The following is a 12,589-nucleotide window of genomic DNA, read 5'->3' as shown; positions in this document are numbered from 1 at the left end:
TCAGTCTTCTTGGCCTTCAAAGCCAAGCATTTGATGTCATGATAGTTTGTAGTATTAAATTGAACACTCACTCAATACTCCCTTCTGTCTCTTCAGAGAAGTGAAACATTGAATTGTGCCTAATCAATGCCCTCCATCAATTCTGAGTTCCAGGCTTCTTATAGTCCATCTGCTTAGCTACTCAATCCAATATTAGCTTTCAGTCTTCAGTTCTCAGCCTTTGTCCTTTGTCATGTCATCTGTCTGTTTGTTTGGATAAAGCTCCGTGTTGCTGACCTCTTGGTGTGGTAATTATTTTTCCTCAATAATTTCTTTTCTTATTGTCAAGAGAAAGAATTGATGTTTGAGAAAAGTGGTTTATGCATTCTTAGTTCTATTACTTGATGTTTCAGTAGCTTTTGGTTGCAATTCTTGACTATATGTTTAAACTATATATCCTTATCTAACAACTTCCTTGTTGAAGTTAGTGGGGGAGGGAAAAGTAACAATATTTTAAATTCCTTAAGAATTTTCAATTGTATTAGTCAGTAAATAAGAGATTACCTCAAAATTTATGCCTTGTAAAGAGATGTAATATCTTTAAATAGCATTGTCTTTATATCTACTCATTATGTAGAAATGTCCTATTGGTTTCATACACTTTAATGTCAGAATGTCTAATAGATCATTTATCCAGACCAGTAACTGAGGGTGAGAACTGCTTGCTCTTCATTTAATGAGTCCAGTATGTTGTTTCAGTGAAGTCTGACGATATCCAGATCTGATAAGAACATGTTAGGAAATGAGGAATCTATCAGTTCTACTGTTAATCTGTTCTAAGAGGTGGTATCCTTGCAGAGTTTATCTTCAACAAATATCTGAATTGAACATGGCTACTGGTTTCATCTGAGGTTCTTTTGCTTCCTTTGTTTCATTATAACATCTATTACTCATTGTGATATCTGTTATTAACTGGCATTTTATTCCAGAGTAAAAAATGTATTATTTATAAAAACTTTCTGGTAGTTTGAAAGACTGAGCTATTTAAATGTTTTATTGTAACTAATTTATCCCCATTTGAATAATTGTTGTTGCTGTTGCTGCATTATTTCCAGCACCTGAAGGTTTTTTACCATGCTACCTCTAGCACTGCTCTTGGTACGTGATAATTAGCCTTATCTATCTTAGCCTCTTTAATCCAGCTAACTGCTGATACATGCCCCAAAAAATATATGTTTTTGACAGAATTTCAATTTAAGTTCATCTCTGAGCTATGATTTTATGATAATGTTGAGAATTTTCCTTTGAAAAGGAAGTCTGGGGTTAATTTCTCAAACTATTGCTGTGCTGAAAGGAGCCCTTTCTCATTGCTAGTCCATAGGCATCTCTCAAGTTGCACTTCAGTGGGATCTTTATCCATAATAATTCTGATTATTTAATTATAATTTTTAAAAAATTCTGAGTATTTAAAGTAGTATTTAAAAGCTTAATACTTAAGTCTTTCCAAGGGTATCCTTTAAATCAAGGTTTCTTCAATGTATTTTTATCCAAATACCTAAATGGAATACTTATATGCAGAGTGGGGACTATTTTTGTGTATTAAACAAGCTTAAGGAGTAATTCTGTGTTTTGACTCAGCAGGTACAGCAGATTTGTGCTATTTTCTAGGTTTCATTATTTAGTAGACTGCTCTGTATGCATATCTTGTCTAATATTGTTTTTAAAACCAATAAGGATTTCTTAGACACCTTTTTCTGAAACAACTTCAGGCAATTCTTCAAGTTGCTAATCAGATTTCAGTCGTGCTTGTATTACACTGATTAGCAACCTATAATATGGATCTTTTCACCTTGATACTATGGATAATAAATGCAGTGAACCTGCAAGGGCCAGTAAAGTTCATGCAAAGTTTTTGCTAAGGTGTTAAGCAATAATGTTACAGATTTTTACTCAACTTGTCATTAAGCCATTCTGTTGCCTGGGATTTCTGAATTAATTGTTTACAGCTAGCAGTGCACTAGCAGTGCTGCTTTCTGAATGGAAAACACTTCAGAGATGGAGTTTGTTCAGTTGGTTTTCTTGTTAAATATTTTTATTTAACAAGAAAACCAACTGAATATTTGTCATATTTTTAACTGTAAAGCCTGCTATAGGCCAAAATATCTCTCTCATTTAGAGATATATTGTTAAAGAAGTTCTTCAAGGGTTTAGCTATGGAGGGACCTATGACGTTGGATTTGAAAGAGACATGTAAAATGAGTAAAGGCAAGAAATATAATTAGCTTTCCAGATACAGATGGGAGGAGCAATCCTACTAATAATTGTAAGGGCTGGATAGATGTTTAACTGCTTTTCTTCCTGTACTCAAAGGCTGATGATCCTATCATCAGTCTTGCTTTTGCTACCTCATGTGTCTTAAAGCAGTAAATTAAGAACACATAGGAGTTCTGTTTAGATTTACACCGTTTTACTGTCTGCTATTTGTGAGTACTTAGGATGTGCCTGTACTGACTTTTACCCCCTGATAATCTTGAACTACTGTAAACAGAATTAGCTTTATCTGCGCTTTAAGTTCAGAAAGGTGAACTGATCATGTTGTTATGGAACATCAGCAGGGACTACAGGCATTCATCCCTCCACTGTTTATGTCAGGCTTTTGTTCAGATCTACCTGCCTTGTGGCTCTTGGGAAGGGATGGGGCGTTTTGAAGGCCCTGTTTATAGACATCTCTAGTCCCAGTGGGTGTCATGATGTGGGAATGGCATAGAAGCAGTGTCAGATGAGGGGTTCAGGAGGGGTGGGACAGTCACATTCCTTCATGTGGAAGGAACAGGAAGGCAGGTGGAATTTTCAGATCCCTTCATGTCTGCACCCCGAGTGCATTCTGGCTCTGTTTCCTGCGGAAATCCATGAGAAGAGACCAGTGGCACCTTTTGAAAGAGAGGATCTGCTGCTGCTGCTGCTTTCATGGAAAATAACATTTTTCTCTCTTTTGTCTTCCTCTTTCCCCATTAAAGCTGAAACCATGCCTTATTTCGCCAAGCTGCCTGTTTTCATCTGTTTCAGTGGAAAAAATAAATACTGTGCTGTTTCCAGCTTAAATTCTAGATTGGTGATTCTCACAGCAGGCCCCAGTTTCTCATGAACTGCAGCAGAGGATTTTCAGGGGAATAACAACACGCTTAAATCGTCTGCTGTTGTGTATTTCCTAGTGTGAGAGATAACTGCTGTTGGCTGGAGGTGTTGGAACTGCGTTCTGTCTCTCGTATTTGTTACTGTTCTTCCAGTGACTTTTGTGAGAATAGAATTGGACACTTTAATGATGCCCACCTCTGTGGTGGAATGTATGGTAGTAAGAGTCCTCTGGCTGGAGTCATATTCTCTGTCTAGTTCAATTTAGGATTCATCAGTCAGTTGTTAGGGTCTGTGGAGTAAATCGTTGAACATATCCAAAATACCTGTACTTGAGCTAGTTAGAGTAGAGGGGAAGAGAAATTTGGAAAGGCTCCCAGATCCTCACATCAGTAAATGCTCTGTTATTCTGTAGCTGGATCTATGAAATCCACTGAAATACATCACTGTCTTCTGAAGAACTGTGTAAAGTAGAAAAAGTAAAGACATTATGAATTTTGCTTACAAAAGATATGTTGAGAAAGCTTTTTAGCTGTAAGTATTTAGTTTGATTTATTCTTTAACCTGACTTGCATTTTGATGAGTGAATTATCCTACTTCTTCACTTGTTTCAGGCCTTGGTGGTGTTTTTTTTTTTTTTAATGCAGTAAATATCTTGTAAATTTTTTTCAAAATACCAATTGCTTGTTAAGTTATACCCAAGGCATTTAAAATTTAAATCCATAGAACTGAAACTGATAAATATGAATGTTCATGTCCACAAACCAAAATAGTGTAACATAAGACCTGAGTTTTATCTTTTATTATATCTTGCCTTTTTATCTTATATGTTATCATCTTTTTTGGCACAAAGGATTGGTAAAACAAAGTGGTGTGATGGCTGAATTATTCAGTCTATATAAGTGTTTAACGCATTTCCATGGACTTACAAAAAACAAATTAGTTTTATATTTGGTCCTTGACAGAAGGATGCTTTGACACTATTTTAAAGATTTCTTTGCTATTTGAAAGTGACTTCTGTGGGCTTCTAAGTTTAACTCAAGATTTAACATACTGTATTAGAAAATGTAGAGATGCCTCAATGCTCAGCATCTGTGCTGTCTTACTCTAGATAAGTATTTTGTATGCTTACCATAAAATCTCAGAAAGTACCCTTTCTTCAGACTAAGACATTTGATGTCAGTTTCCATTGAAGTTTTTATTTTCATTTATTTAAATTCTTAAAATGTGTGTTGTTCTTCAGGCACTTGTAAGATACTCTGTTATGTAGCTGTGTGCTCCTGTGTTGGGGTAGGAAGCGATGCCATTTCAGTGATGGCAGCCATTCCCAGTTCTTCATCCCTGACTAGAAATGGCAATACAGGACTTGAATGTCAGTGCTTGCATACCAATACTCAGAGCAGAACAGTGTTTAGTTTTGAGAATCAGTATATTTAACTGCTTAATATGGATTTCAAACTGCATTTGACTTGCAGGCAGTTTGCAGCTGGAAGGAACTCTCTAACAATGCCATTGAATTATCTGGATGCAAGATAACAAGGTGTTATACTGACTGGTGTTTTAAATAGGATAGGCATTTTCATAGACATAAAAGTACTTAATTTATTTTTCATGTAGAATGGAGTGGGTGTATTTTTCATTAAAGTGTTTACCTTCTGATTGGATGTTCTCACGTAAATTACCTTTTTGTGCTCTCTTTTGTGCTGTGATTACTCTAACTCACCATAGCAGTGGTACATAATTCACAGAAGAGACACCAAAACAAGTTTCATATCTAAAAACTTGCTCAGAAAAGGAAAAGGGAAAAGGAAAATAAAGTAGCAGCAATGTATGTTAGTTTTCAGTTCTAAATACATGCTGTCATATGGTGCGTGAATGTTTAGAGTTGAAGTGCACAGCCTAATATTTTCACCTGCCAGGAGGCATTTTTTTGTTTCATATTATTTAGCTGACTGCTGTATTGCCAGCTCCCCAGTAAGTAGCTGATGCAGTTGACATGAATAATGCACTCAGACTCATTGGAAACACAAAACCATGGAAGTGGGGTAGGTACTGTTTACAGTGCCCTGCTGTCCTACTTAGCAGCATTGCCCTGTTCTTATGTGAGGAAAACTTAACTGTTACCAAGGTACTTAAAGCTTACTGTGTAAAATTAGGCACAAATGAAAGAATTTATAAAATCCGACCATTTAAAATGCAAAACAGTAACAAAGATTAACAAAAGACACAGAAAAAGGCAAATAATAACACCGACTGAATTTGACAGTACTGGTGAGTTGATTTACTGTCTCACTGCTAAAATAAGTTTTTCTTCTAGTTTCTGTTCCCCTCAGCTCCTTGACAGTATCTATTAGTTTTCTTCACACTGGGGAAGTGAGGAGGCTGATGAGAACCACAGCCGGTGCAAGGGAGAGAGGATGAGAGAGAAGAGCTGTGATTTCAGCCCTAGTGTTAGATCAGAATGATTGCTTGTCCTTATTTGCCATCTTTCCAAAGTGCATTTTCTTTCTTGGTAGATAGTACATTTCTCAGGTTGCATCCCTTAGACAAACTTCAATAGGGAGCACCTGTTCCTGGTGGAGTCTGCCAGCTTTATCTTTCTTCCTGAAATCCTGCCAGTGAGTCTAGAAAAATACATTTTTTTCCTTCTTGAATTTTATTCTTTTTTCGTAATTGAGGAGACCAATGCTTTCTTTGCCCAAAATAAACACTATTTTTTTCTGGAAAATGTAAATGTATTGACTACTATTTATATCTTCCCTTCTTCAAGGAAGGCTGAAGTGTACTTTTCATTTCTTTGACTTACATGAAAATAAAAATGAACACTGTCTCATAATGGACTTCATGCTTTATTGACCAATATGGTAACAGACATATATATTTGTTTCCCATTTATTTCTTGATATCATTAATGTAACTCATTACTAGATTTTGATTAAGGGGATTTTGTTTAAAAGTAGGCATCTAATGTTAAGTTTTAAGAAATAATATGTGTACAATTTTACAGAAGTGCTGAGAATCCATTTCCCCTCTCAAAGGTGAGTACATCAGGTATTTGTTCATGGTTAGTCCAACTTGACTGTCTCAGTGGTTCATGTCATGGATGACATCAGATGTTTCTGCTTTGCAGTGTTTTTACCTCTGTGTTTATATATCCAGACTGCATTTCATTTGTCATTTTATTATTCAGTGGCACAATAGCTTTCTGAAACTTTTTGAAGCCAACTTTATTTTTTATCAGTAAAAGCTATTCAGAATAATTTTGCATTTCTACCAAGCTAATATTTTTCAAGACCCCTTAGTATTTTATTGAACAACACAGATTCTATTCTTTTTTTCCTTTTAATTTATGAACACTTTCTCATTTGACAATAACCTAATTTTAGAATCTGACTTAGTTACCTTGTAAGAAGTGTCTGGACATATGAATATTTAATATCCAATTACTAACATGTGGGTAGGATCGTCTTTCAAATTTTTAAGCATTTGTCAATTTGAAACTGGCTAGTAAGTTTAAATGTTCTGAAGTAGGGGAGACAGACATAGTGGGATATAACTTTTCCTGCCAGATGTAAAATGTGAGCATGAAAGTTTAATTTTCTTAGGAAATAAAGGTAAAAAATTCTGTGTGTCTTGGTAGTGACTCTTCTTGTTACTATCTGCCCTAGACTGTAAGAGAAAGCAGCTCCTGGGTTAAAAAGCATCAGTGTCCTCAGGAGGCTGTACTCAGGTCATGCCTCTACTTTTGATTCTGCCATTTCTTGGTTTCTCTTGGGAATGTTTTTAGCTCCCTACCTCAGAGATGAAATTCACCATCCTACTGTCTACTGAGCCCAGCCTTGATCTTGCCAACTTCCATTATAATTCAGGAAAACATTTTCACATTTCACTCTTTAAAAGTAAATGTAAAAGTGTGGTTTAAATAATACTTAGTTATTTGGAACTATAGGAAGACATGAACAAGTGAGAGAAGAACTTTTTATTGTAAGACTGGCAATCCAAACATTTACCTGTTTTAACATAATGCCCTTGTTTTGACTCTGCATTCATTTGGAAGTTTCTCAATCCCTTTGTATTCAGTATTTTCTTGTGTCCAGAGAGTCCTGGTACAGCAAGTTTCTGTTGAACTTAAGCAGTTAAAAAGTTTTTATAGTTTTCAAATCTTCGTCAGACAACTGAGTGTCATTGCCTTCTACCAAATGAGTAGTTACCTTCTGGAATAATTTTGTTGCCAGGGCAACCTTCCACTGGTAAGAGTTGTGCTCATTAGGAATTTATTGTGGCAGGCAATTATATTTCAGTAGTACAGCACTACCGAAGTCACTAACCTCTTATTGTTTGTCTTGTGTTAAGTGCAATCTGAAATAATGGAAAACTCGAAGAAAAGAAGGTAAGAGTGTTAGTTAAAAAAAGAGCCACACTGCTTTAACCATATATATATATATATACAACATTATGGACAGTCTTTGACATGCCTAAGGATTGTGTGCACAAGAGAGAAAAAACAAATTTCTTGAACAATAATTTAGCTTTTCAGTGTGAATTTAGAATACTCTCATTCATATATGACAGTGTTTTATATACAAATACAGCTCACAGGTTTTCTCCTATAATAGAAAAAAGCTGGATGGTATTTGTAGAATTATAATGGTGTATGTGTATATTTTGTTGATCATCCAAGTCTAGTTTGTTACTTTTTCCTATTTATTTTGTGGTTTCTTGTGGAGAGACAGGGTTCCCAAATTCTCAGTGAAAGCAGACTAAGTGGGTCCTGATTTTCTGCAGGACCACATTCTAGCACAGAGCAGTGTGCACATTCAGCTTCCCAGCTGTGATCTGCAGTTTCACTGGCACTGGCAGATATAAAACTGACCGTGGCAGCCTCTGTGTGTGACTCCCCATGACAGCTGAAGTTGTTAACTGGCACAGATGCATGCCTTTGAATGGGCTTGCCTATTTCTTGCCAATTCATGGGAATTTGTATGTTTAGAGGTCTGTCAGATCTAGAACTCTGAAGTTCCTGGTCAGTCCTTCCTACCAGTGGGCTCGCTGTGAGCAGCAGAGGTGGGGCTCAGTTTGAGAAATAAATGCAAGAAGAGGGGTGTCTTTCTGTAAGTTTGTGTTCATTGCTGTGTTGTGTTTCTAAACTTCACCCAGTAAATAAACTCAGGAGCCTAGAGAGGGATTTAGAGTGATTGATGAGATGTATGGTTTAAAGTGGCTTATCAGCTGAATGCCTTTTTAGGCTCCATTGAACATATTGACTCCATCTTCATTAGCTTTGTAGCATAAGTACACAGCATGCTGGTAGCCACACAAATTTAAAAATCTTCATCTCAAAATGGAAGTTCTCTGCATTTTTTGCAAAGAGGGACTTAAAATTCTTTTCATAGTATTTAAAAGGACTAATGATGTCAAATTCTTGACCACTGTTTTAATGTCAGTAAGTGTGAATTAGAAATATGTTTGTGTATTGCTAATTTTTGTCCATTTTTCTTTGGAGGCATTCATGGACATCAGGGAAGATTCAGTGTGGGTAGGAAAAGAAGGAAAAAGATAAGAACCCATGCTTTTTTATGAGGAAAATATTTAGACATTAAAAAAACCAGCAAATCAAAACTCAGTGATATGCATAGGAAGCCTGTAGGTTTTTCCAAGTTCAAGTTCTTTAGGCAGCTTCCAGTACTGTTGAAATAGATGTTAATTTTTCTGTGGTTAAATGAAAGTTGATTGTGAATGCAGGGAGAAAGTACTTTTCTTATGCTTAGCTTAGTTTAGCTTGAAGAATGTGAATAATCCCATTGACTTCAATAGAACGACTCATGAATTGTTTTATTTAAGCATGTAGTCTCAAGTGCTTTATTGATCAGGATCTTGATGAATGAGTATAGAATACTTGTAGAATGTTAGATACAGTCTTGAAAACAGTTTGTTTTGCTCCTTGGCTACTTTGAAGTAGCCAATGTTTCTAGAAGAAGGCTTTATTAAAATTAATATTGTTCTCAAAGCCCAAAGTCCGGAAGAAAATTGTGTTGCTGTACAAGAAGACAAAAAGCAAAATTTCATTTCTTACATCCATGTGCTCTTTAATGTTATGCTCCTTCCTCCCACAGAGCCTCTCCTCACTGAGCTTCACTGATGTTTTAGGACTACATTACATTTAAGATTACACTACAATTTCAAGCTGTTTACTTTAATATTTTAAATCTACTTAGTTTTCTTTTCTGAAGCTCCAGTTAGTTGTGTTAGTTATTATTGTTCGTAGAAGTGAGCACTAGCAACTAAACCATTACTGCCATTTGACTTTCCCTTTTTTGTTCTGATGTTTTGTTGTTGTTAAAACCTGTTTGTTAAAAACAAATGTTCAAAGGTCCTAACATGTTGTACAGTTCTCTGGTTCCTTGTTTCAAATTTATTAAGACATCCATAGCTAACACAGCCTGCACAGAAAATCTATTAAATATTAAAGATCATTTTAACTCTTTTCCACTGTGTAAGACATAATACCTAGATTCAAACACAACTTTGGGGGGGGGGGGGCGGGGAAGAAAGGACAAACTAATATTTGACAAATCCAGTAAAATTCATAAAAATAACTTCTTTATAGCAGCATAGATCCTTGTGAAGGGCTTATGAAATTGGTATAATTACTGTTTGTTTCTGGAATGAATAACCTCATTAGAACTACATGAAATCATAAAAATCTTATCTTCTTTTGTCTCTCCAGTCCTTTGGCTCCTAGTAGTGATCACTACTTCTTTAAAATTCTGGCCTTTGTTGTATTCCTGATACGTGACAATCTTGTGCTTTGCTCTGCCACTTGCATTGTCCTTGGCTGTCTGTTTTGAGAGCTGTTCTGCCCTTTCTTCCTGTCTCACAGGGGTTCTTGGTTCTTTTTCACTCTTCCTTCTCCATCCCGCTCATGGGTGATCTGAGGCTTTCTTACAACTTCACTGTCAGCTTATGCTGATGATTTGCATATCTGCTTTTTTTTCCTGACCTATCTTCCTTAGTTAAGACACACATTTCAGAGCATCTGCATGACAGTTCTCCTGAGATAGCTGGCAACAGTTACTGATATCAAGAATTCCTCTTTTCCTCAATAGAGCTCTTGCTTCTCTCATTTCATAACTTTTTCTAGTAGATTCTGCATAGGATTTTTTTGTTCAACATATTTTTCTCTTACATTTTCCAGACAATCTGTGCTGTACTTTTCTCTCACAGAATTTCCAAAAGCCCAATTCCTATTCTTTTTTTAAAAATATTCATCTAATAGAAATAATATTAATCTCTTTAAATCAGATAGAATATGTAATTTTCTTCATTACTCAGATGTTCCATCATTCAGTTCATTCATTTTCTTGACATTTTTCTCTGTAAGTATTCGTAGGGTTATCCCAATTTAGATTCTGTTCTCCAGGCGGTAGGTCAGAACCTACTGTTCAAAAAACTCCTGCTATTTCAGAGTGTATATAAATCTGATGAGTTTTGGCTGTTCTGTGCTTAGTTGGAATTAATTTTTTTGTAGTATGAAACAGAAATAATGCTAATAATGCTAGAGTCTGTAAGTGAATATGAAGAAGTTCTAAAGTGATGCCTAATATGGCATCAGAAATAGTTTTCAAGTGAAATCTGATTTTAGCCCTCCTCTGGGCTGTCTTTAGTAAGCATTATTCCACTAAGTCTTTGCTACCTTTATCTGTAAAGATACATTTCTACACAACAAAAAACTTCAACATGGAAATTTTCAGTTGAGCACTAGTTCAGAAATAAATTTGTCCTGATTATTCAGATCTCTGAACAGAGTATATACTGTGAAAGTACAAAGGGTGAAATATGTAGCTAATATACTGGTTATTAGCTATACAAATAATTTATTACTAATAATTACTGCATATTTTAAATTAGTGAATTAATTTGACGCTGCCATCTTCTGTTTTGTTTTAAATTTTGCCTAGTCTATTTACCTTCTTGAAAACATATGTCTGTGAATGAACATTCATTTATTTCTCTGTTCAACCTTTTTGGCTACACCCTAATCCATTTTCACTGTGTGTACAATGAACCATAAACAAACTTGTACATGGGATTTGGTGGGGAAGATTCATTTCACACAACTCAGTTGTCTTCAATAATGTTCCATAGAGTAATGATATCTTTCAATGAGGCTAAAATTCATGTCCTTAAAACAGTCACTCAAGACTAAGTATAATGTCTGAATCACACCTTCACCATCATTGCTGTGTTGCAGTACTGTCATGGCTTTGTAAAGAATGAAAGAAAGAGTTTACAAAGTGAAAAAAGCTGTTGTGGGAAACATCTTTCAGAGACGGTGACTCCACATCAGCTGTTGTAGTTTTTGAAATTTGTGACTGGTGGTAATTGAAGAAAGATAAGTTTTGATTCCAGCTGGAGATATGTGGATTAAATTCTGGAACTGTATTTTTCCACAGTAGGGAGGGAAAAATAGGACTTGATTTTTGTTTAATGAAGAAGTTAATTGTAAGAAGGAACAGTGTACTTTATACGGCTTTCTCAGTTTGTATTGACCCTGATGTTTGAGAAATACCGAATTCATGCAATCACATAGAAGTTGAATTGTATGTTGCAAATGGCACAAATTTCTCAATCGTGTGTGCTGACAGAAGTTGCAAAAAATTGATTTGGAAACTTCATTTGAAGGTAACTTATGAAATGAATTTAAAAAGCAATGCTCTCTTTTTTAAAGTGCCTCTGGCAATTTGTTAAGTTCTCTAATGTTTATAGTGGGTTATATACTGAATTTAGCCACTATTATTTTGAAATGTTGAATATTATTACACTAAGAATACTTCATCCCACTTTATCAGGACAATAAAGCACAGTTGTATTTAGTTGATTACTCTGATTTCTGTTCATTCCATTTGCAGGGTTCACAATGCTTTAATTTGCAGGGGTTCACAATGCTTTAATTTCACACAGGCTAGCTTTTGTTTCTCCACTGTTTTAAGCAGCACTGACAATTCACCAACCTTTCTACCTTTGTTTCCAAGTCCATCAATTGCAGCTTTTGTATTTTCCTTCATTTTTTGAAATTAAAAATGTTTTCTCTCTCCAGTATTTCTAAGTTATTGTTTTAAAGATGTATTTTTTACAGTCATGGAAATGAAAATTTCCTGGTTTTTGAACAGTGTGGTGCCAATATCCATGTTGCTTATTCTGAGGTTTGTTCTTGTAGATGTTTATAGGCAATATCCTGTAGGAACCTCCACCCAGGCTGCTCTCATCTTCCTGTCATCTGTTGCCTTCAGTTACTTGCTAATGTGAATGCTGACATCAGCTTTGAGATAACCCTATTCAATCCATGTTACATAATCCTGGGTTAATTAGATATTGTGTCAAGGCCAGTGGTGCATTTTGTTATTATATGGAAGTCAGTGCAGTCTATTAAATGGCTCTTAGTCAGTATCTAATGTTACTCAGTGCATCTTCAACATCT

General features: G+C 35.5%; 1 protein-coding gene across 1 annotated transcript in view; it reads left to right on the top strand.

The window, feature by feature from the left end:
• Nucleotides 1-12,589, top strand: part of TBC1D22A (TBC1 domain family member 22A) — a 141,127-nt gene that overhangs the window by 74,020 nt on the left and 54,518 nt on the right. The window lies entirely within an intron of this gene.

The sequence above is a fragment of the Melospiza melodia genome, chromosome 4 (assembly GCF_035770615.1).
Source record: "Melospiza melodia melodia isolate bMelMel2 chromosome 4, bMelMel2.pri, whole genome shotgun sequence".
Classification (NCBI taxonomy): Eukaryota; Metazoa; Chordata; class Aves; order Passeriformes; family Passerellidae; genus Melospiza; species Melospiza melodia.
The sequence above is the reverse complement of the archived record's forward strand: the minus strand, read 5'-3'. Positions and strand labels throughout refer to the sequence as shown.